The sequence below is a fragment of the Myxocyprinus asiaticus genome, chromosome 2, assembly GCF_019703515.2.
Source record: "Myxocyprinus asiaticus isolate MX2 ecotype Aquarium Trade chromosome 2, UBuf_Myxa_2, whole genome shotgun sequence".
NCBI lineage: Eukaryota > Metazoa > Chordata > Actinopteri > Cypriniformes > Catostomidae > Myxocyprinus > Myxocyprinus asiaticus.
The window spans coordinates 59,881,069-59,905,619 of record NC_059345.1 but is presented as its reverse complement, the minus strand read 5'-3'; the positions used below and the strand labels follow the sequence as shown (position 1 = coordinate 59,905,619).

The 24,551-nt window shown below is 42.8% G+C and overlaps 1 protein-coding gene across 13 annotated transcripts in view; it reads left to right on the top strand.

Moving 5' to 3' along the window:
• Positions 1-24,551, top strand: part of LOC127452865 (aryl hydrocarbon receptor nuclear translocator 2-like) — a 1,027,890-nt gene that overhangs the window by 939,948 nt on the left and 63,391 nt on the right. The window lies entirely within an intron of this gene.

Genomic DNA, 24,551 nt, shown 5'->3' with positions numbered 1-24,551 from the left:
GGGTAATTTGGAACTCCTTTTTTAAGTCATGAAAAGAAGTTTGAAGCAGTCTAACAGCATGACTGTCATGATTGTTCTCCCTTCAAAGTGCCCTTCGGAGGGTGATTTATCCCATTTGGAACACAGGGCTAGTCTCTCTCTGTGTCGGTGTGGAAGTTCTTTATTTTGATTACAACAACATTCGAACTGTGTAAGGATCTAATATTTATGTAGATAACTAACTAGTCAGTCACCGTGATTTTGACTATCTTGGAAGCTGATCTGGAATAAATGGGGTATTCAACACAATCTGCATATTGACTGCGGAATGTTGTTGTGATGATGTCACAACCAGCAAGTTTGCGGCTCGCCTAATTCAGAACTGGTTCTGGCGCCGTCGGTTACAGTAGCAAAAGCAGTGTTTAATTCTAAGGGTTAGAGAGACTGCAGAAAATAGTCTCAGCCTGTCACATCATCTGCTGTCTTTTCTCCTAGCCAGTTCACACGATCCTCATTCCCTGAATACTAACCCCTCACTGGAATACAACCACCATCATGCATTGCCTCCTGCCATTATCTCTCACACCTGTTCATTATTACTCATTATCTGTGTATTTAAGCCCTGGGGTTCTATCATTCTGTGCGAAGTCTTGCCAGTTCTTTCTTAGTCTGCAATTCTAAGCGTTTATCCCTGTTTTCCTGTTTTGGGTTTTTGACCTGTGCCTGTTTATTTTGGATTTTGCCTCTGTGTTTCTCCTTTTGGATTTGTCTGCCTCACCATGGTGGAAATACACAACAGTCCAATGTGGTTGGACTACAACACAGCAGATCTCATTCGTGATAACAGTACATTACAGTAATACCTGGAGTATTATTAGCAGCAATGAGCAGACTCGGCGGTCCGTAACTGTACAAGCAATAACCTTGATACACAAGAATAACACACTATAATATTCTATCTCTGCCCAGACGTAAACCTCTTACTTGAATCGTTTGAGGACGCAGGTAGAATGTGTGTTCATCTTTCTTTTAAGTCTGACTCGGTTCCTCGAGGCTCAGGTGATGACAGGAGGCCATTTCCTCGCTCTGTCGGCGGGCGGTACGGCTGCTGATTCTCGGCGGGCTGGCGGAGAAATCAGCGACGTTGACTTGATTTCTGCAGGCAAACGGATGAAGATGCGGATTGCTCAGCGGTCTCCCTTGGATCCGTTAGAGTGTTCGGTGGAACACAGAGTAATCTCAACTCGTCCAATGAGATGGAGATTGTATGGCCACAGTTTCAAGTCGAATGTTACTTCCTTGTGCCACGAGGCTACACCTGAGAGCAGCGATGAGCTGCATCTACACACGGTGAGCAAAGTTTCTGGAAGCAATGCCCGGAAGGATCTCAGAGTTATTTCTACTCCTGATGACGTCATGGTTGAGGGGCATTCTGTTGTGTGCCTCATCCAATAGGAGTTGAGAGTTCGATCCTTTAGTGAGCAAGGCTTCATGGGATTTGTATTCTGTTTTGGACTCCCTTTGTTTGATTTTGGTGCAGTTTTTATCAGTAAGATTTATGACGGAGTGTGTGGGCCTCAGTCAGGTTTTTCGACTGTGTTAGGCCTGCCTTTGTCTTCTATCTGAATACATGAAGCCCAACATTCCCCCCTTTGGTCTGAAGAGTTGGTTGTTGTCCAGCATATTTAGAGCAACTGAAGGGCCGAATAGTTCTTGTTGGTTCACAGTAACCTGTGGGTTACGCCATCCATGTATTCCTGATAGGAAAGAAAACTGTTGCACAGTCCATACAGTTCATTAGAGTTCACAGAGGCTTTATCGTCTGGACAGAGATTGAGGCACATCTGGGCATAGAACTTCTAGCTAAATCTAAAACTACATTCATCACACATAAACATTTCAAGTTATTGGTAGACACAGCATTAACCGTAACACAATCCTTTGTTGTTCTTTGGTCATAACACAAAATCAAAGTAGGACCTGACAATGGTTACTAGGACCAAAATGTTAGAGGAAAGGATAGGAGGGTTAAAGGTTAAAAGGCTTTCCCTGGGAAATGATTAGGGTTAACCTGTGGGATGGGCTCAGACTGGTGTGTAAAATGCTGCTGTACGAGAGTCCAGTCTGGCCTGTAGGTGTTGAATGTACCTGTACATAGCGTGTGCAATAATTGCCGTGATGATCCAACCACTAAGGAGGAGCCAAAGGGCAACCAAACTGATAGGGTGTTCTTGGTAAGATGACGATCTGCTTATGTGACTAGGAAATATAGTGGTCAAGCCAGTCGGTTTGAGACTGAACTTCACTAATTTTGTCCCTTCAGCCTGAAGCTGCTGTTGAAGGGTGTCATCAATGGTGATGTTGTGACCTCTAAATGCATCCATTATCTCAATTTCTGCATCATGTTTGTCGATGTTGAGATGATGGAGGACAGTATTATCAATGTGCACGGTGGCTCCTTGGGGAACCATTAAGAACACCATTTGGTTTGATAGCCAAATCAAATCAAAATCAAATCAAATCAAATCACTTTATTGTCACACAGCCATATACACAAGTGCAATGGTGTGTGAAATTCTTGGGTGCAGTTCCGATCAACATAGCAGTTGTGACAGTGATGAGACGGTACCAATTTACAATAACATCAAATTAACACAGCACAATTTAAACATCTGATATACACATAATTACACTCAACAATATACAAATAATAACATACACTGTACAGTATACAATACGCACTATATAGATACACATTATTCAATAAAAATAAAAAATAAAAATATATAATATATATAGTATATATAGAATGTACAGTATTGTACTGTATTGACATTCAGGCTGTCGGTTGATAGTCAGTTGTTAAGAGAGAATATAATATAATAATAATATAATTTATGACAGTCCGGTGTGAGATATAAGAGTAAGGGTAATAAAGTGCAGTGCTGATGAATTTTGATCGTGGGAGATCAAGAGTTCAGAAGTCTGATTGCTTGGGGCAAGAAGCTGTCATGGAGTCGGCTGGTGCGGGTCCTGATGCTGCGATACCGCCTACCTGATGGTAGCAGTGAGAACAGCCCATGGCTCGGGTGGCTGGAGTCTCTGATGATCCTCCGAGCTTTTTTCACACACCGCCTTGTATATATTTCCTGGAGGGAGGGAAGCTCACCTCCAATGATGTGTCTGGCAGTTCGCACCACCCTTTGCAGTGCTTTGCGGTTGTGGGAGGTGCTATTACCGTACCAGGTGGAGATGCAGCCAGTCAGGATGCTCTCTACAGTGCAGGTGTAGAACCGTGTGAGGATGTGGCGGTTCATTCCAAACTTCCTCAGCCGTCTCAGGAAGAAGAGGCGCTGATGAGCCTTCTTCACAACGACTTCAGTGTGGATGGACCATGTGAGTTCCTCAGTGATGTGGACACCCAGGAACCTGAAGCTGCTGACTCTCTCCACTGGTGCTCCATTGATGGTGATGGGACTGTGTTCTCTGTCTTTTCTTCTGAAGTCCACCACAAGCTCCTTTGTCTTACTGATGTTGAGGGAGAGGTTGTGCTCCTGACACCAGTGTGTCAGAGTGTGCACCTCCTCTCTGTAGGCTGTTTCATCATTGTCAGTGATCAGACCTACCACCGTCGTGTCATCAGCAAACTTAATGATGGCATTGGAGCTATGTGTTGCCACACAGTCATGTGTGTACAAGGAATACAAGAGTGGGTTGAGAACACAGCCCTGTGGGGCTCCTGTGTTGAGGGTCAGTGATGAGGAGATGTTGCTGCCTATTCTAACCACCTGGCGTCTGCTTGACAGGAAGTCCAGGATCCAGCTGCACAGCGAGCTGTTTAAGCCCAGAACCCTAAGTTTCTCATCTAGCTTGGAGGGCACTATGGTGTTGAATGCTGAGCTGTAGTCTACAAACAGCATTCTCACATAAGTGTTCTTTTTTTCCAGGTGGGAGAGAGCAGTGTGTATTGTAGATGCAATGGCATCATCAGTGGAGTGGTTGCTGCGGTAAGCAAACTGCAACGGGTCAAGAGAGAGAGGCAGCACAGAGCAGATGTAATCTCTGATTAGTCTCTCAAAGCATTTGCTGATGATGGGGGTCAGAGCAACAGGACACCAGTCATTTAAGCAATTTATTTTTGATTGCTTTGGAACAGGCACAATGGTGGATGTTTTAAAGCATGTGGGGACTACAGACAAAGAGAGGGAAAGGTTGAAAATGTCCATAAAAACACCAGCCAGCTGGTTCGCGCACGCTCTGATGACGTGGCCCGGAATGCCGTCTGGGCCCGCGGCTTTGCGGATATTCACCCGTCGGAAGGATCGGGTTACATCCGCTACAGAGACGGAGAGTGAACTAACCTCTGTAGCTTCAGCCGCGAAAGCTCTCTCCGCGAGGGCGGTGTTATTTCCCTCAAAACGAGCATAAAAAGTATTTAGCTCATCCGGGAGAGAGGCAGCGGTGTTCATGGCGGAGTTTTTATTCCCTTTAAAGTCCGTGATGATGTTAATTCCCTGCCACATTCTTCTAGAGTTGGTGGTGTTAAACTGTCCTTCAGTCTTGCTCCTGTACTGGCATTTTGCGGTTCTGATAGTTTTTCGGAGGGCATAACTGGCTTGTTTATGCTCCCCCGCGTTCCCGGAATTAAAAGTGGAGGTCTGCACATTAAGTGCCACGCGAACATCGTTATTTATCCATGGTTTCTGATTCGGATTGATCCGTATTGTTCTGGTCGGAACCACGTCCTCCACGCACTTTTTGATGAAACACATCACACTATCAGCGTAAAGCTCGATGTCGTCATCAGAGGCGGACCGGAACATCTCCCAGTCCGTGTGATCAAAGCAGTCTTGTAGCATGGAATCTGATTGGTCCGACCAGCACTGGATCGTTCTGAGGGTGGGTGCTTCCTGTTTCAGTTTCTGCCTGTAAGCGGGCAGAAGCAGAATGGAAGAGTGGTCCGATTTGCCAAATGGTGGGCGGGGGAGGGATTTGTAGCCATCTTGGAAGGGAGAGTAGCAATGGTCCAGAACCCGGTCCCCTCGTGTGTTGAAACTAATGTGCTGGTGGTATTTTGGTGCGACTGATTTTAAACTGGCTTTATTAAAGTCCCCGGTCACAATGAACGCGGCCTCAGGGTGCGCGGTTTCCTGCTCACTTAAACTCCCATACAGTTCCTTGAGTGCCCAGTCTGTGTCGGCTTGTGGCGGGATGTACACAGCTGTGATAATGATCTCTGTGAATTCCCTCGGTAGCCAGAATGGTCGACACAGAAGCATAAGAAATTCCAGATCAGGAGAGCAGAAAGACTTGATAGAATGTACATTCCTCTGATCACACCAGGATTTGTTGATCATAAAACATACACCACCTCCTCTGCTTTTACCTGAGAGGTCTTTCGCTCTGTCCACTCGGTGCACAGAGAACCCCGCGGGTTCAATGAGTCTGGAATCTCTGCAGACATCCAAGTTTCCGTAAGGCAGATAATGCAGCAGTCCCTCGTATCTCGTTGGAAAGAGATCCGCGCTTTCAGCTCGAAGAGCTTGTTATCCAGAGACTGAACATTTGCCAGTAGAATAGTGGGTAGCAGGGGTCAATTTGTGCGGCGTCTTACTCTGATGAGAACGCCGGCTCTGTTTCCCCTTTTCCTTTTGCGTTTCTGCGGCCGTGCTGCCCAGACAAAGGGCTCTGCTTGAGTGTTTGTAAACAGCGGGTCAGCATTGAGAAATTTGAAGTCCGGTTTACGGTGTGAAATTGCTGAACCAATGTCCAAAAGTGTTTGTCTGTCGTAGACAATAAGGCAGACAACATCCAAGACAAAAAACATAAGAATTGTGAACAAAACAAACAAAACACTACTATGTTGTGTCGGAGCTCGCAACGCAGCAGCCATACTCGGTGCCATCTTGAGTCCAAAAACCTCTTAACCTCTAAATGCGTCCATGATCTCAATTTCTGCATCATGTTTGTCAATGTTGAGATGATGGAGGACAGTATTGTCAATGTGCACGGTGGCTCCTTGGGGAATCATTAAGAACACCATTTGGTTTGATAGCCTTAGTTTAGTGGCTGTATCATGGCGGTTGTATGACATTGGAACTTCGGTGGCTGGTGTGTTAACAAGCCAGCGATTGCCTGCTTGCTCTACCCTTGTCTCTGTTCCTTCATCTTTGACAGACATGCTACCTTGACACTTTTATTCAGAGGATTCGGCACTTAGGCCGCAGAGGTAGTTAGTCACCTCTCTAACAAAGGGGTTGCTTGGGCAAACCCAATGAATATCCATGCTTAGGTTAGGGATAAGGTAGAGCGAGGGGTCCTCATCGTGGTAGGCGAGTGTTGGTGGTGTTTTGAGGTGAATGTGTGCATTACCTCTCTGAAAACCAACATTAAATACGGACTTTAGTCTGTATATATTCTACCTTTCTATGATGGTAGATTGAGGATAAATCCTATTTCGAGGTTCTGAGGATTTTCATGGATTGGAATTGCACTGCCGACACCCTCTGCGAAGGTGTTGGAACCCATTAGACTTATTTCGGAACCAGTGTCGAGTAGTGCGTGGGAGCTGATGCACCCATGTGTCAGGCATTGCCTTTACGGAACAGATCGCCCAAGAAGGTCAGAAAAGGAGGGTGTGGCATGTTAGGAGTGACTGTTTTGGGGAGCAATTTGAACCCTGTTCCCCTTTTCCCGACCTACAAAGTAAACTTTGACGTTAATGGGAGGGGGTACATCGTCTAGTCATACTGACGGGGTTTCAGCGCCGTGTTCCTTTTGAGGAGTTCGGTGGACATGGTGAACAACGGAGCACGTCAAGCTTCGTTACTAACTCAGTCAAGCATCTCCTTATATCCTCCATTTCCTTTCTCAAATTTTGTTCTCTGAGGGGGTTTGAAACCTTTTCTACCCACCCACCTTCTTGTTTGGGTTTCCGTTGGAAACACGCCTTTCCTTTCGGCCGGTGAACGTTTTGTCATTTAGGCCTGCCATGACCCTGCGGGTGTGTCTGGTCACCACCCCCCTGGTTCTGTTGCCTACCATGCTGGCGGGGTGATCGGCGCCTCTGTGGTCCTTTTCTAGCATTCATCTTAACGCAAGGCATTTCGTTGCCTTCAAGTGCTAGGTCTGCACATTCTGAGGCTTGGATCCCCAGGGCTCTGGCATCGCCTTCGTGCCCTCGGGCAGGGCGCACGCATGTCTCCCATGCCAGTTGTGCATACCTTCTTATTTCCTGCATGGTGGGGTTGCCCGTTCTGCAGTGCATCGTGACATCATATCGCACGCACTCGTGGAGGTTGTGAAAGAAGAGAGACTTGAAAGCCTGTTCCTCCTCCAGACATGGTGCGTTACTTCCGTCTGTAATACTCACACGGAGGCTCGTGCCTCTTCTGGGTGATGGCGAAAGCACCTATGGTAGCGGAGGCTTCGTCAATATACAGTGAATACTCCTCGAGTAGGGCTTTACACAGAGCTGAGTAGCAGTTTCGGGTACCAGTCGGTAGCGTTTCCATGAACACATGGACACTCCTTACCGTGGTCTTCCATATGAGCTAGAGTTTTTCACGCGACGAAGCGTAAGGCAAGTCAACCAGATAGTGCTCAATTTCTCTGAGATAATTGTCGATGTTTGAATCTCGATTACTTGGGTCAAAGCACTCTATGTCCCCTGCGAGGGACTCGAGTTGTCGGATGCACAAGCCTTGGTGGTCGCTTGGTGGTCGGTATGACCACGGGTCATCCGAGTCATCCGAAACACCATAGTCACTCGGATCGCTATAGCGATGAGGATGACTTCCTCCCCTTCGTGGTGGGGAAGGAGTTTAGTCGACGCGTGGGGGTGGACCCCGGGTTGCGTACAGCTCCCTGGCTAATGGGATCTTCGAACCGCTTACACCAATCTGGGCTTGGAAGTAATTTCCCCCTCTCTGTGGTGTGGAATCAATCAGTTTGAGACACAAGGTGGCGTGACTGAAAACTGACTGGGGGGGCAACTGTAAGGAGGGGCACCTGCATCCAACCAGTGGGCCGCTGGAGGAGTTTGAAAGGTGTCTCGGATGACATAGTCAGAGACTGAACCACTAGGGGCAGCTCGGCTCGTAGCGTGTGTCCTAGAGGGTGCCCTCTTCTATGTTGTGCTGTGCATTTCAGCTGCACTTACCTGATCTGACTCTACTCTTAGCTGGGCAGCTTGAAGCTGCCTGCGCAGGGTTTCATTTTCCTCCTGAATCCAGGCATTATCTTCCTGTGCCTGGACTTTCTCAGCTTGGGTGCACCTAACTTCTTGGTGCAGGCTGAGATTTTCCCTCTGCACCGGTTGGTAGCTGCTCTGCAGCTGGGCGAGCTGGGCCTGGTGCTCTGCGGTTTGCAGTTGGGTTTTGCGGTGATGAAGAAGAAACATTTGGCCCACTAGGTCCGGGATTGTGCTCTTTGGCTTCCTGACTGGGATGTTGAGATAATCAACTAGTTCCTGCAATGCTTCATCACAACAACTAATATTGTAGCCGTTAAGGTTATCTCTCTTCTCTACGGAGAGACGGAGGACAGCAGCGACCACATCTTGCAGTGCTGGGTCGACTGACCTCTGTGGAGCTTCAGCTCCAGTCACGCAGGGCGATTGGCGACTCATTTTACTGGGGCAGTAAAAATTCTTGCAACACAGTGGCTCCGATAGCTTGTGTTACAGTTGCTATAATGCTGACACGAACGCACAGGTGAGAGGCTTTGACCTGTGGCTTACGGGCTACTGTTATGTAATGTGCAAATTTCACTGCGTTTTCTCTTTGGTGGACATCATTGAAGTGACTTGGCACCTCTCTGTAACATCTAGGTGAAAGCGTTAGGAGTTAAATAACAACAACAGGAGGCTTTGAGCAGACTATCGTAAACTTACCAACCCCTAATTCACTCTTAAGAGCACTTTCACACCACATTGGCTTATGCTTGGCAAGTTGTGAGAAGTCAAATGTCAAACAGAACCAAACTTTTAAGCAATGATTCAAGTTATTATTTTGGATTCTTATGCATACACACTGTGACAAACTAGCACATAAGATGCCTCACACGGGGCACCAATTACTATGTAGGTTCTACTGGTTTAGATCAGTGTTACTATCAGAAATAATTAATAATAATTTCTTTAGTTATTAATTAAAATTAAAATTAAATAATAGAATCTAACTCATTAAAGCCTCATACGGGGCACCAGTAAATGTAGTGCGCTACGTTTAGGAGCGGGTTAGGTTATTAGCAATAATTAATAATTATCAAGTATTAAAATCAATAGAACATTGATTTGAATCAGTGTTAGCTCTTTTAATCCTTCACATCAACAAAGATAACCATCAAATGCAATAGAATATTAATTATTATCAAAGATAATCATTAATTATTAAAATCAATGGAACATTGATTAGAATTAACACTAGCTTATTGATCCTTCAGATTCAACAATCATCAAAGATAATTATCAATTATCAAAATCAATAGAATATTAATAAAGACATTGTATTGGCCCTCGAATCAGGGGCTAATAACCAGACAGTATACCAGTCTCAATATTAGATTGTTCTCTTAAGAAAATCGACATTCAAAAGGAAATAATGAATCCGAGCACTGACATCCCCTGCCAGCATTTGACACAGGTGTATGCAAAACAAACCAAAACACTTCTCTTTGAAATATAACAAAGTTTATTTGTGCAGTAATATCAATTAATAATCATGATTGGGTGGAGAGAAGCCAGTTAATGGCGTCTGCCCGTTTACCGCGTGTCTCCGCTTGTATGATAACTTAGGGACAAAGCTGAGCTTTATCACGGAAGTTATCTACTAGCCAAAAGTGTGTGCTAGAATGTTTGTGAGGGGTCGTGTGTGTGTGTGTGTGGTTAGTACGAGAGAGAGAGAATAAAGTGGCGGCACCAAAGCTGGTTTCACGATCATGGGAGAGAAAGCAGCTGTGTGCAGCTGAGATTTATGGCTATGTGTGGGCCTCAGTCAGGTTTTAAGACTGTGTTAGGCCTGCCTTTGTCTTCTATCTGAATACATGAGGCCCAACAATGGCCAAACAATTCAATTTTTGTTTCATTAGACCAGAGGACATTCTCCAAAAAGTAAGATCTTTGTCCCCATGTGCACTTGCAAACTCTAGTCTGGCTTTTTTATGGTGTTTTTGGAGCAGTGGCTTCTTCCTTGCTGAGCAGCCTTTCAGGTTATGTCGATATAGGACTCATTTTACTGTGGATATAGATACTTGTCTACCTGTTTCCTCCAGCATCTTCACAAGGTCCTTTGCTGTTGTTCTGGGATTGATTTGCACTTTTTGCACCAAACTATGTTCATCTGTAGGAGAGAGAATGCGTCTCCTTCCTGAGTGGTATGATGGCTGAATGGTCTCATGGTGTTTATACTTGCATACTATTGTTTGTACATATGAACATGGTACCTTCAGGTGTTTGGAAATTGCTCCCAAGGATGAACCAGACTTGTGGAGGTCCACAATTTTTTTTCTGAGGTCTTGGCTGATTTCTTTTGATTTTCTTTTGTGGCACTGAATTTGAAGGTAGGCCTTAAAATACATCCACGGGTACACCTCCAATTCAGTACACCTCCTATCAGAAGCTAATCGGCTAATTGCCTAAAAGCTTAACATAATTTTCTGGAATTTTCCAAGCTGCCTAAAGGCACAGTTAACTTAATGTATGTAAACTTTTGACCCACTGGAATTGTGATATAGTCAATTAAAAGTAAAACAATCTGTCTGTAAACAATTGTTGGAAAAATTACTTGTGTCATGCACAAAGTAGATGCCCTAAACGACTTGCCAAAACTATAGTTTGCTAATATTAAATCTGTGGAGTGGTTAAACAATTTTATGAGTTTTAATGACTTCAACCTAAGTGTATGTAAACTTCTGACTTTAACTCTGTGTGTGTGTATACAGCTGTGCTCAAAAGTTTGCATACCCTGGCAGAAATTGTGAAATTTTGGCTTTGATTTTGAAAATATGACTGATCATGCAAAAAAAAATTTTTTACATTTAATAATTTTTTTTAATGTATCTTTTATTTAAGGATAGTGATCATATGAAGCCATTTATTATCAAATAGCTGTTTGGCTCCTTTTTGAATCATAATGATAACAGAAATCACCCAAATGGCCCTGATCAAAAGTTTACATACTCTTGAATGTTTGGCCTTGTTACAGACACACAAGGTGACACACAGGTTGGTTATTAACATTTTTTATTGATTCCAAGACAGACAAGAATACATTTAACCACAAAATTATACATTTGGAATCAACTTAAAACCCTTTATAACCCCTACCCACCCACCCCCCGCCCGCACAAATATAAAATAAGTAAATACCCACATATAAACAGACACACTAATAGTACATAAAAAAAGACAAAGTTCAACATATAGTGAAAGAAGAAGAAAAAAAAATGAAGAAAAAAAATTGTCTCCCTCCACTGCCCCACACTAGGACCTCTCCAAATGAGACAAATAACTGCCCCATTTTCTGCCATAACTCGACAGGTTCCCCTGCCGTCTGGAAGTCATCTCCTTGAAAGCTGCCACTTTACCCAACTCGGTGCACCACTAACGAAATGTGGGTGCATCAGTTGACTTCCAACCCCTAAGGATTAGCTGTCTGCCAGTCATCACGCTGGTTAGTACCCAGCTTTTCATATATTTATCTCCTATATTCAGGACCCCTCCATCACCCAAAATACAAAGTCTGGGGCAAAATGAAAACTGAGTGTCCAGTACGTCACACACAAAACGCTGGATCCTCAACCAAAATTCCTGAATCGTAATACACCCCAAAAAACATGGGTTATGTCCCTGTCTTCTGACTGGCATCGCCAGCAGGTGGGTGAGTCTTTAAGACCAATCCTGTACAATCTAGAGGGGGTCCAATAAAATCTATGTAAAATCTTAAATTGCATGAGGCGAACCCTTGCATCTCTAGATGCAGAGTTTATGTTGTTTAGAATCCTTTCCCACACTCCCTCCTCCAGTAACAAATTTAAATCTTCCTCCCATAATCTTTGAGAGAATTTAAAGCTCCGTCCCCCAGACTCTGAATTAACAGGGAGTAATACACTGATGCCTCATGACCCTTCCCAAAAGCAGCTATCACCACTTCCAGAGTATCTGCTGCTCTAGGGGGGTGTATGCTACTCCCAAAAACAGAGCACAGCAGGTGGCGCAGCTGTAAATACTTATAAAATTGAGGTCTGGTATCCCAAAATGTTGAACAAAATTTTCAAAAGATCTCAATACTCCACCCTCATACAGGTCACCAAGTGTATTAACCCCCCTCACAATCCAATCTGACCAACAGAAAGGGGACTTATTAGTACATAGTTTAGGGTTCAGCCATATGCTCGAGGCTACGTTTAAATAAATATCAGAATTAAACATTCTGGACACTTTTGTCCATATCGAGTGCAAATGCAAAATAACGGAGTGCGACTTAACCTCTCCAGCTAGTTTAATCGAAAGGCTTTGCAGTGGCGAGATAGGGGCAAGAACTTCCTTTTCAATACAAAACCAGGGAGGAGCTCTCTCAGGTGGAAGCGACCAGTGAACCAAATGTCTAAGACTGAATGCATAATAATAAAATAAAATCTTGGGTAGGCCTAATCCACCTTTGTCAATCGGCTTATGTAACTTACTGAAATTTAACCTGGGACGTTTACCATTCCAAATGAAGGACTTTGCGATGCTTTCAAATTTCTTGAAATAAGAGAGGGGGACATCTACAGGGAGAGATTGTAGCAGGTAGTTAAATTTTGGAATACAATTCATTTTAATAACATTCATTTTCCCAATCATCGATAAGTGTAATGAAGCCCACCTGTCCACATCATTCAAAAACCTTTTTATTAAGGGATCAAAATTAACTCTGACTAAATCAGACAAATTTGCTGGGAATAAAATTCCCAAATACCTAATTCCCTGTTTGAGCCACTGGAAGGCACCCGGCTGGAAGGCCGTTACTGGACAGTACGCTGTCAAAGCCAAAGCTTTGTATTTAGACCAATTGACTTTGTATCTTGAGAATTTGGAAAAGGAGTTAATAATTCTGTGGAGGCAAGGCATAGATCTAGTAGGGTCGGAGACGAATAACAAAATATCATCTGCGTAAAGCAGAAGTTTATGCGCCACACCTCCCGCTGTCACCCCTGGAAAATCATCCTCCTTTCTTATCGCAGCTGCTAATGGTTCCAGGGCAAGACAGAACAATAATGGGGAAAGAGGGCAACCCTGCCGGGTGCCCCTATCCAGAGTAAAGTAATCTGAAATTAACCTATTTGTTTGTACCGCTGCTACAGAGTGTCTATAAAGTAACTTAATCCAACCAATAAATGTACTCCCGAACCCATACCTTTCCAAAATCTTAAAAAGATAATCCCATTCTACCATATCAAACGCCTTTTCGCCGTCAAGAGAGATGGCAGCAACCGGGGATTGATCATTCGCTACTGACCACATAATATTGATGAGCCGCCTGATGTTATCAGAAGAGCTACGGCCTTGAATAAACCCCACCTGATCTATATGTATAAGTGATGTCATAACTTTACTTAATCGATTAGCCAGAATTTTGGACAAAATCTTTACATCTAACTGGATCAGGGAAATTGGGCGGTAACTTTTACACTCACTTGGATCTTTGTCCTTTTTTAAAATCAGACTGATCCGGGCTTGTGTCATGGTTGGCGGAAGCTTTCCGTTCTTTAATGATTCCGTATAAACTTCTAACAAAAGTGGAGCTAGTTCTGTAGCAAAAGATTTGAAAAACTCAGAGGAAAAGCCGTCAGGCCCCGGAGCCTTGCCAGTAGGTAAGGCTTTAATTACCTCATCAAGCTCCTCCAAGGTTATCTCAGAATCAAGAGAATTTTTTTGCACAGTCGTCAGTTTAGGGAGATCTAATGGTTCCACAAAGTTCCTAATATCTTCATCAGTGGATGAAGACGTGGAACCATAGAGATCAAGATAGAACTCTTTAAAGGCATTATTAATATCAATAGCCGAGGTAAATATTTCACCACAAGCAGATTTCACTGAGGACTGAAATATTTCACCCCAAGTGCCTCCCAAGCCACGCCCACAGAGGACACGAGGACCAGCTGGTCTCCATATAAACAATAGTCTCAGTCCTCAACATTTGTTGGAAATCAGGATTTTGCAAAAGGGACACATCAAGGCGCCAGCTACATGATTTCTTTTTCTCTGTATATGGCAACACCATTAAACTCACTAGGGCATGATCTGAGACCAAGATATTTTCAACTGAGCAATCAACAACAGACGAAATGAGGGACCTGGATATAAAAAAAAATCTATTCTAGAATAAATCTTATGGACTGATGAAAAAAATGTATAGTCCCTACCAGATGGGTTCAAAAGTCTCCAAATATCTGTAAGACCAAGATTTTTACACATCCTGTGAAGCGTCAATGTTGCTCTATGGTGTTTACAGACTTTTGCTTCACTATGATCAAGGACTGTGTCCATCAAAAGATTAAAGTCTCCTCCCAATATTATATCATGAGGGGTGCCAGCGGCTTGCAACATCCCTTCAAGATCTATAAAAAAGCCCTGATCATCAGCGTAGCCAAAATCAACCTTTGCCCTTGAATTTCAACTAACACAATAATGACTCTTCCTAATTTATCTTGTTGGGCCTCATGTATTCAGATAGAAGACAAAGGCAGGCCTAACAAAGTCATAAAACCTAACTCAGCCCCCACATACCAAGTCGTAAATCTTACTGATAAAAATCGCTCCAAAATCAAACAAAGGGAGTCCAAAACAGACTACAAATCCCATGAAGCCTTGCTCACTAAAGGATTGAACTCTCAACTCCTATTGGATGAGGCACACAACAGAACATCCCTTAACCATGACATCATCAGGAGTAGAAATACCTCTGAAATGCTTCCAGTAACTTTGCTTGCAGTGGGTAGAAGCAACTCATCGCTGCTCTCAGGTGCAACCTCGTGGCACAAGGAAGTAACGTCCGACTTGAAACTGTGGCCATACAATCTCTATCTCGCTGGACGAGTTGAGATTACTCTGAGTTCAACCGAACACTCTAACGGATCCGAAGGAGACCGCCGAGCAATCCGTATCTTCATCCGTTTGCCTGCAGAAGTGAAGAGATTAAAGATTTCTCTTCCATCTTCAATCAAGTCAACATTTCCGATTTCTCCGCCAGCCCGCCGAGAATCAGCAGCCAGACGCTCGCCGACAGAGCAAGTAAACAGCCTCCCGTCATCACCCGAGCCTCGAGGAACCGAGTCTGAGTTAAAGGACGGATGAACACACATTCTGCATCCTCATGCGATTCAAGTAAGAGGTTTACGTCTGGGCAGAGATAGAATATTATAGTGTGTTATTCTTGTGTTTCAAGGTTTTTGCTTGTACAGTTTACGGACTGCCATGTCCACTCATTATTAATACTCAGGGTATTAATTATCACGAATTTGATTTGCTGTATTGTGGTCCAACCAAATTGGACTGTTGTGCATTTTCGACATCGCGGGTGAGACCGGCAACTGAGTTTATCCATTAAAGAATCAAAGAACGCGGGCCGTTAAGAGCCGTCCACCGCATCTCTGAGTGATAAACTAACAGCTGCTTTCTCTCCCACGATCGCGAAATCGGCTTTGGGGCCATCACTTAATTCTCTCTCTCTCTCTCTCGTACTAACCACACACACACACACACACGCGACCCCTCACAAACATTCTGGCACACATTTTTGGCACATAGATAGCTTTGTGCTAAAGCTCAGCTTTGTCCCTAAGCTATCGTACAAGCGGATACACGTGGTAACTGGTAGACACCATTGACTGGTTTCTCTCCGCCCACATTTGGGCCATATTCCCTGGCCGGAAGTCTCGCGTGACATACTCTCCACGAGAGTCACGTCCGCCATTTTGTGCGTGTCCCTCCTTACACACACACACACACACACTCGCTCTCACACACACACACACACCCTCATGTGTTGTAGGATTATTTTGATTTCCATATCTAATCATATCACTGTTTAGATTGTAGTTGTAAGTCGGAAGTTTATTGACTGCATTGTATTAATTATTAATTGATATTACTGCATAAATAAACTTTGTTTATATTACAAAGATAAGTGTTTTGGTTTGTTTTGCATACGCCTGTGTCATGCTGACGGGATGTCAGTGCTCGGATTCAAGCCTTCATTCATTGTTTTTTTCCCGAAAATCGATATTCTTCGGATGTCGATTTTCCTAAGAAAACAATCTAATATTGAGACTGTTATACTATCTGGTTATTAGTCCCTGATTCCAGGGTGGTGCCCCATCAATGTTAATCCTTATTAATATTCTGTTGATTTTTGATAATTGATAATTATCTTTGATGATTGTTGAATTTGAATGATCAATAAGCTAGTGTTAATTTTAATTAATGTTTCATCGATGTTAACAATTGACGATTATCTTTGATAATTGTTGATTTAAAGGATTCTCATCAATGTTCTATTGATTTTAATAATTAATAATTATCTTTGATAATCTTCATTCATTGTTCATTCATTCATCTTTGATAATTATTAATTATTGCTAATAACCAAACCCGCTCCTAAATGTAGCGCACTACATTTACTGGAGTCCCATATGAGGTTTTAATGAGTTAGATTCAATTAATTAATTTAAATATGAATTAATAACTAAAGAAATAATTATTAATTATTTCTGATAGTAACACTGATCTAAACAACCAGTAAAGCCCTACAATCTTTAGTCTATTTGAGACATTTGAATTGTAGATGTTTATTTACCAATATAATGACTCCCTTGCTCTTACTTGAGCCAGCACTAAAAAAACATGTCGACCCCATATCTTCCCAAATTTGTTCAGCTTCCTGCGGGGAGAGATGTGTTTCTTGAAGAAACACTATATCATATTTCTTACGTTTAAGAAAAGAAATAACCTTCCTTCTTTTTATGGGGTGCCCCAACTCATTTACATTCCATGTGGAGAGAGACAATCCGCTCATATTAACAACTGACACAAAAATAAACAGTGTGTCAAAAACAAAATTATACAGACCACATTCCCCATTAGTGAAACAATCAACCCCCGAACAAAACAAACAGAAAAAAGAAAAACGTGCGCACCCCGCGCACGACAGCGCCAACCGGCGACAGTCCCTCTAAACTCAATAGGTCCATGAATGCCTACGAGAGCCCACGACAACTTTGCCATCGGATTGCTCAATTTTGCCTCAAAAATTTGTGAGGCAAAATTACATAACAGAAAATACATTGTAAAATAAACCCAGTCAATAGGAAGAATGAACACAAAGAATGTGTAGATTCATTCACAGAACTGTCTCAAAGGTGTGATCTTCCACAAAACAAATTCCAGCTGATATAAAACCGTTCAGATTCCTCGGACAGACAGACGAATGTTCAGTGAGCCAGCTGTTATGAGTTCAGCGGATGACGTAATCATTCCAATGTCTCGTAAAAAAAGAAAAAAAAAAAAAAAAAAACTCAACAAAACAAACTACAGCCAGCAGGAGGAATAAGCACGAAGAACGAACAGATTAATCCACAGCTGTTCCAAAGGAGTGTTATTCAATAGAACAAGCTCCAGTCGCTAGGCGGAGCCAACACAAAAAGAAACAAAACCGGCATCCCGGTTCCCTGGATGGTCAGGTCAATTCACTCGGAGGCCGCATAAACGTATATACCATGACTTACATATTCCGACAACTTTATAAAAGACATCCTTTGTGTGAGCATGTAGATATTTTGCGGTCATCCATATTGTCCACTCTCAATCTGTCCGGGAACTTCGATGCAAAAGTTTCTTTCAGGAAAAGTGTTATTCACAGAACAAGCTCCAGCCGCTCGGTGGAGCCAACGCAAAAAACCTAAAATGTCGCCCAGCTTCTTCAAGAGTAAGTACAGCAAGTCAGACCCACTCACATGAGAAACATCCAACGGTTTACTCAGACATCGATTCTATAAAAGACATTGCCAGATTTGGACATGTAAATACTTTGCGACCAACCTTCGTTTCTATTCTCAGTTTTGCTGGAAAAATCAGAGCGAACGAGATCTTTTTCTGATGTAAGAGTTTCTTGCATTCCTTGAACCGATCGCGTTTCTCTTTTGTCGAACTCGCAAAGTCCGGGAACAAGAAAATATTATGGTTCTTCCAAGAAAGCTTCCCTTTGCTTCTCGCCTGGCGCAACACAAGATCTTTATTGGATGATCTCAGAAATCTGGCCAGAATCGATCGGGGCCTGTCTCCCTCAGCAGATCTGTGAGCTGGGACTCTTTGAGCTCGCTCGATTTCCAGCTTGTGGCCTGTTATGTCGAGCACACTCGGGAAAAACTCGTCTAGGAATTTCACCATATCTCTGCCCTCCTCATGCTCAGGAATTCCAACAATTCGAACGTTATTCCTGCGGCTTCTATTCTCAAGATCTTCAAGCTTTTCAAGGAGATGTTCCAAATCAACTTTGGTTGTGGGCAGATTAGCGGTTAATTTCCTCTCCGAAGATTCCAGAAAATCGATTCGTTTTTCAACATCAGTCACTCTTGTAGCTAACTCAGAGAATTTTATTTCCATCGCTGTAATCGATCGATGTATTACAGCGAGATACTCCAGGTCAGCAAGAATCTTCGTCAACATCACCGACATGTTGGACAACTGACGCTGGATCTCCTCTCCCGCCGCGACATCCACATCAAGTCCCCGGTATGTAGGCCTGTCGGGGCTTTCATCCTGAACACATAAGTGTCTTTTAATGTCTCCAGAGCCCGAGGATTTTGACTTCTTTGCCATGTTTTGCAACAAAGGGCAAATGTGTAACTGGGTGTATCAAAATTCACCAGATTATAACATGAAAATAATCGAAAATTCAGCAAAGTGCGCAGAGCTCGTCGCTCACACATCTGCTCCTTGCATGGTGTCACGTGACCCCCTACACACAGGTTTAAATGGCAATTAAAGGTTAATTTCCCACACCTGTGGCTTTTTAAATTGCAGTTAGTGTCTGTGTATAAATAGTCAATGAGTTTGTTAGCTCTCACGTGGATGCACTGAGCAGGCTATATACAGAGCCATGTGGAGCAGAAAAGAACTGTCAAAAGACCTGCGTAACAAGGTAATGCAACTTTATAAAGATGGAAAAGGATATATAAAGATATCCAAAGCCTTGAAAATGTCAGTCAGTACTGTTCAATCACTTATTAAGAAGTAGAAAATTCAGGGATCTCTTGATACCAAGCCAAGGTCAGGTAGACCAAGAAAGATTTCAGCCACAACTGCCAGAAGAATTGTTTGGGATACAAAGGAAAACCCACAGGTAACCTCAGGAGAAATGCAGGCTGCTCTGGAAAAAGACAGTGTGGTTGTTTCAAGGAGCACAATACGATGATACTTGAACAAAAATGAGCTGCATGGTCGAGTTGCCAGAAAGAAGCCTTTACTGTGCCAATGCCACAAAAAAGCCCGGTTACAATATGCTCGACAACACCTTGACATGCCAGACAGCTTCTGGCACACTGTAATTTGGAGTGACGAGACCAAAATAGAGCTTTATGGTCACAACCATAAGCGCTATGTTTGGAGAGGAGTCAACAAGGCCTATAGTGAAAAGAATACCATCCCCACTGTGAAGCATGGTGGTGGCTTACTGATGTTTTGGGGGTGTGTGAGCTCTTAAGGCTCGGGGAATCTTGTGAAAATTGATGGCAAGATGAATGCAGCATGTTATCAGAAAATACTGGCAGACAATTTGCATTCTTCTGCACGAAAGCTGCGCATGGGATGCTCTTGGACTTTCCAGCACAACAATGACCCTAAGCACAAGGCCAAGTTGACCCTCCAGTGGTTACAGCAGAAAAAGGTGAAGGTTCTGGAGTGGCCATCACAGTCTCCTGACTTTACTATCATCGAGCCACTCTGGGGAGATCCCAAACATGCGGTTCATGCAAGACGACCAAAGACTTTGCATGACCTGGAGGCATTTTGCCAAGAATAATTATAATTAATAATTATATTTATTTATCACACATTATACACTTGCACATATACAGTGAAATTATTTTTTTCACATATCCCAGCTAAGCTGGGGTCAGAGTGCAGGGTCAGCCATGATATGGTACCCCTGGAGCAGATAGGGTCAAGGCCTTGCTCAGGGGCCCAACAGTGGCATCTTGGTGGTGCTGGGGCTTGAACCCCCAACCTTCTGATCAGTAACCCAGAGCCTTAACCACTGAGCCACCACTGCCCCCCAGAAGAATGGGCAGCTATACCACCTGCAAGAATTTGGGGCCTCATAGACAACTATTACAAAAGACTGCATGCTGTAATTGATGCTAAAGGGGGCAATACGCAGTATTAAGAACTAAGGGTATGCAGAATTTTGAACAGGGGTCATTTCATTTTTTTCTTTGTTGCCATGTTTTGTTTTATGATTGTGCCATTCTGTTATAACCTACAGTTGAATATGAATCCCATAAGAAATAAAAGAAATGTGTTTTGCCTGCTCATTCATGTTTTCTTTAAAAATGGTACATATACACTATATTGCCAAAAGTATTCGCTCATTTGCCTTTAGACGCATATGAACTTAAGTGACATCCCATTCTTAATCCATAGGGATTAATATGACGTTGGCCCATCCTTTGCAGCTATAACAGCTTCAACTCTTCTGGGAAGGCTTTCCACAAGGTTTAGGAGTGTGTTTATGGGAATTTTTGACCATTCTTCCAGAAGCGCATTTATGAGGTCAGACACTGATGTTGGACGAGAAGGCCTGGCTCGCAGTCTTTGCTCTAATTCATCCCAAATGTGCTCTATAGGGTTGAGGTCAGGACTCTGTGCAGGCCAGTCAAGTTCTTCCACACCAAACTCGCTCATCTATGTCTTTATGGACCTTGCTTTGTGCACTGGTGCGCAGTCATGTTGGAACAGGAAGGGGCCATCCCCAAACTGTTCTCACAAAGTTGGGAGCATGGAATTGTCCAAAATCTCTTGGTATGCTGAAGCATTCAGAGTTCCTTTCACTGGAACTAAGGGGCCAAGCCCAGCTCCTGAAAAACAACCCCACACCATAATCCCCCCTCCACCAAACTTCACAGTTGGCACAATGCAGTCAGACAAGTACTGTTCTCCTGGCAACCGCCAAACCCAGACTCGTCCATCAGATTGCCAGATGGAGAAAGCGTGATTCGTCACTCCAGAGAACGCGTCTCCACTGCTCTAGAGTCCAGTGGCGGTGTGCTTTACACCACTGCATCCGACGCTCTGCATTGCACTTGGTGATGTGTGGTTTGGATGCAGCTGCTCGGCCATGGAAACCCATTCCATGAAGCTCTCTATGCACTGTTCTTGAGCTAATCTGAAGGCCACATGAACTTTGGAGGTCTGTAGCGATTGACTCTGCAGAAAGTTGGCGACCTCTGCGCACTATGCGCCTCAGCATCCGCTGACCCCGCTCTGTCATTTTACGTGGCCTACCACTTCGTGGCTGAGTTGCTGTCATTCCCAATCGCTTCCACTTTGTTATAATACCACTGACAGTTGACTGTGGAATATTTAGTAGCGAGAAAATGTCACAACTGGACTTGTTGCACAGGTGGCATCCTATCACAGTACCACGCTGGAATTCACTGAGCTCCTGAGAGCGGCCCATTCTTTCACAAATGTTTGTAGAAGCAGTCTGCATGCCTAGGTGCTTCATTTTATACACCTGTGGCCATGGAAGTGATTGGAACACCTGAATTCAATTATTTGGATGGGTGAGCGAATACTTTTGGCAATATAGTGTATTACCAATTCTCCAAGGGTATGCAAACTTTTGAGGACAACTATATATATATATATATATATATATATATATATATATATATATATATATATATATATATACACACACACTGGTGGCCACAACTTTGGAATAATGTACAGATTTTCTGCAGAGCTACGCGCCCACTAGAAGCCTGTGGTCAGCTAAGGAACGTCGCCTTGTTGTACCAACACAAAGAGGCACCAGAACACTTTCCCAGACTTTCGGCTTCATCATACCACGTTGGTGGAATGACCTTCCCAACTCCATCCGTGAAGCTGACTCACTTTCTGTTTTCAAAAAACGGCTAAAAACACATCTTTTCCATGAGCACTTAACCAGTCACTAAAAAAAAAAAAAAAAAATGTGTTGCACTTCAATCTGTTTTGAATGCTACTATTCTGATGCTAGTGAAACTTTGTAATATGGCACTTTTTGTACCACTGTCTCCATAAGCTGATTATGTTTTCCTGTTTTGTAAGTCGCTTTGGAAAAAAGCGTCTGCCAAATGAATAAATGTAAATGTAAATTTTGCTCTTATGGAATGAAATTGGTACTTCTATTCACCAAAGTGGCATTAAACTGATCACAATATATAGTCAGGACATTACTAATGTAAAAAACAGCACCATCACTATTTGAAAAAAGTCAATTTTGATCAAATTTAGACAGGCCCCATTTCCAGCAGCCATCACTCCAACACCTTAAGTAATTACTCCTTGAGTAATCATGCTAAATTGCTAATTTGGTACTAGAAAATCACTTGCCATTATTTTAAACACAGCTGAAAGCTATTTGGTTTGTTAAATGAAGCTTAACATTGTGTTTGTTTTTGAGTTGCCACAGTATGCAATAGACTTGCATGTCTTAAGGTCAATATTAGGTCAAGATGGCAAAAAAGAAACAACTTTCTCTAGAAACTCGTCAGTCAATCATTGTTTTGTGGAATGAAGGCTATACAATGCTTGAAATTGCCAAAAAACTGAATATTTCATCAAAGGTGTACACTACAGTCTTCAAAGACAAAGGACAACTGGCTCTAACAAGGACAGAAGTGATGTGGAAGGCCCAGATACAACTAAGCAAGAAGATAAGTACACCAGGGTCTCTAGTTTGAGAAATAGATGCCTCACATGTCCTCAGTTGACAGCTTCATTGAATTCTACCTGCTCAACACCAGTTTCATGTACAACAGTAAAGAGAAGGCTCAAGGGTGCAGGCCTTATGGGAAGAATTGCAAAGAAAAAGCCACTTTTCAAACAGAAAAAAAAAGAAAAGGTTAGAGTGGGCAAAGAAACATAGACATTAGACAGCAGATAATTGGAAAAGAGTGTTATGGATCTTAACCCCATTGAGCTTTTGTGGGATCAGCTAGACTGTAAGGTGCATGAGAAGTGCCCGACAAGACAGCCACATCTATGGCAAGTGTTACTGGTAGCATTGGGTGAAATGTCACCTGAGTATCTGGACAAAATGACAGCTAGAATGCCAAGGATCTGCAAAGCTGTCATTGCTGCACATGGAGGATTTTTTGATGAGAACTCTTTGAAGTAGTTTAAGAAGTTCTAAACTTTTTTATTTATATAGTAATTGTTCACATTATTAATGTCCTGATTATACATTGTGATCAGTTGAATGCCACTTTGGTGAATAAAAGTACCAATTTCTTTCCATAAGAGCAAAATCTGTACATTATTCCAAACTTTTGGCCAACAGTGTGTGTGTGTGTATATATATAATAGATTCTGCCTAGTAGATTATTTAATAAGAAACTACGGTATACATTTTTTTTCACATATTGCAGTTATTATCTCAGGAAGGATGATGTGTAATTTGAAAAACCCTTTTATTTTGGCACACAGCAGAGTGTTGCTCTTTTGAGAGGTTTGACTTCCTTAAAATCACTTTAAACTAGAAAATTCTTACTAGAATTCAAATGGGTCGCATCAGTTTTGTGGTCTGCGCTGTGATATCGAGGGAAGCAGCCACGGCCCATGCATTTTAAGTCTAGGCCTTCAGTGAGATTCATGCCATTAAGAAAACACAGTTTCACAATGAATAAGACACCGTATGCCTATCATACATTACGTGGCAGTCAGCTATTAATACCAATTGACATTGTAAAAACACGTCCACGCACGAAAGCCAGAACCAACGAGGTCTAATACCAAGAAAAATCTCTCTAATAATATTTGCGATTTAAATTGTGCTTGCAATAAATTTTGTTTCGTCAGGGTACACGATTACTTTTCAAAACTTGACACTGAATGCTCAAGCAGGCTAATTTACGCTTAGAAAACTCCTGATGTTGCTATAACAGTGCAAAAAGCACTTACTAATTTGCTTTAAGTGAAAATCAGTAATCCTTTACTGTTTAATTAATCAATTGCACGATCATGCAGAACATCTCAGATTTTTAAATCCATAAGGATCTCTTTCTCAGTGGTGATGTGGCAGTGACAGCTGACTCGTTAGCAAGATCTCAAGCTCTTAGCTTTCAAATGATGTACATTACTTAAAGCATGATTGCATCACTCAAGGCCAGCTAGAAGGCCTGGACTGGGACATATCCTAAAGACCACACCCACCAAGAACAAATAAATCAATCTGATTGTCTGATGAATCTGACAATCTGACTTTAGATGCCTATTCACTTGCACTATTGGGGGATTCTGTGAAAGACTCAGACTCAGACTCATGCGC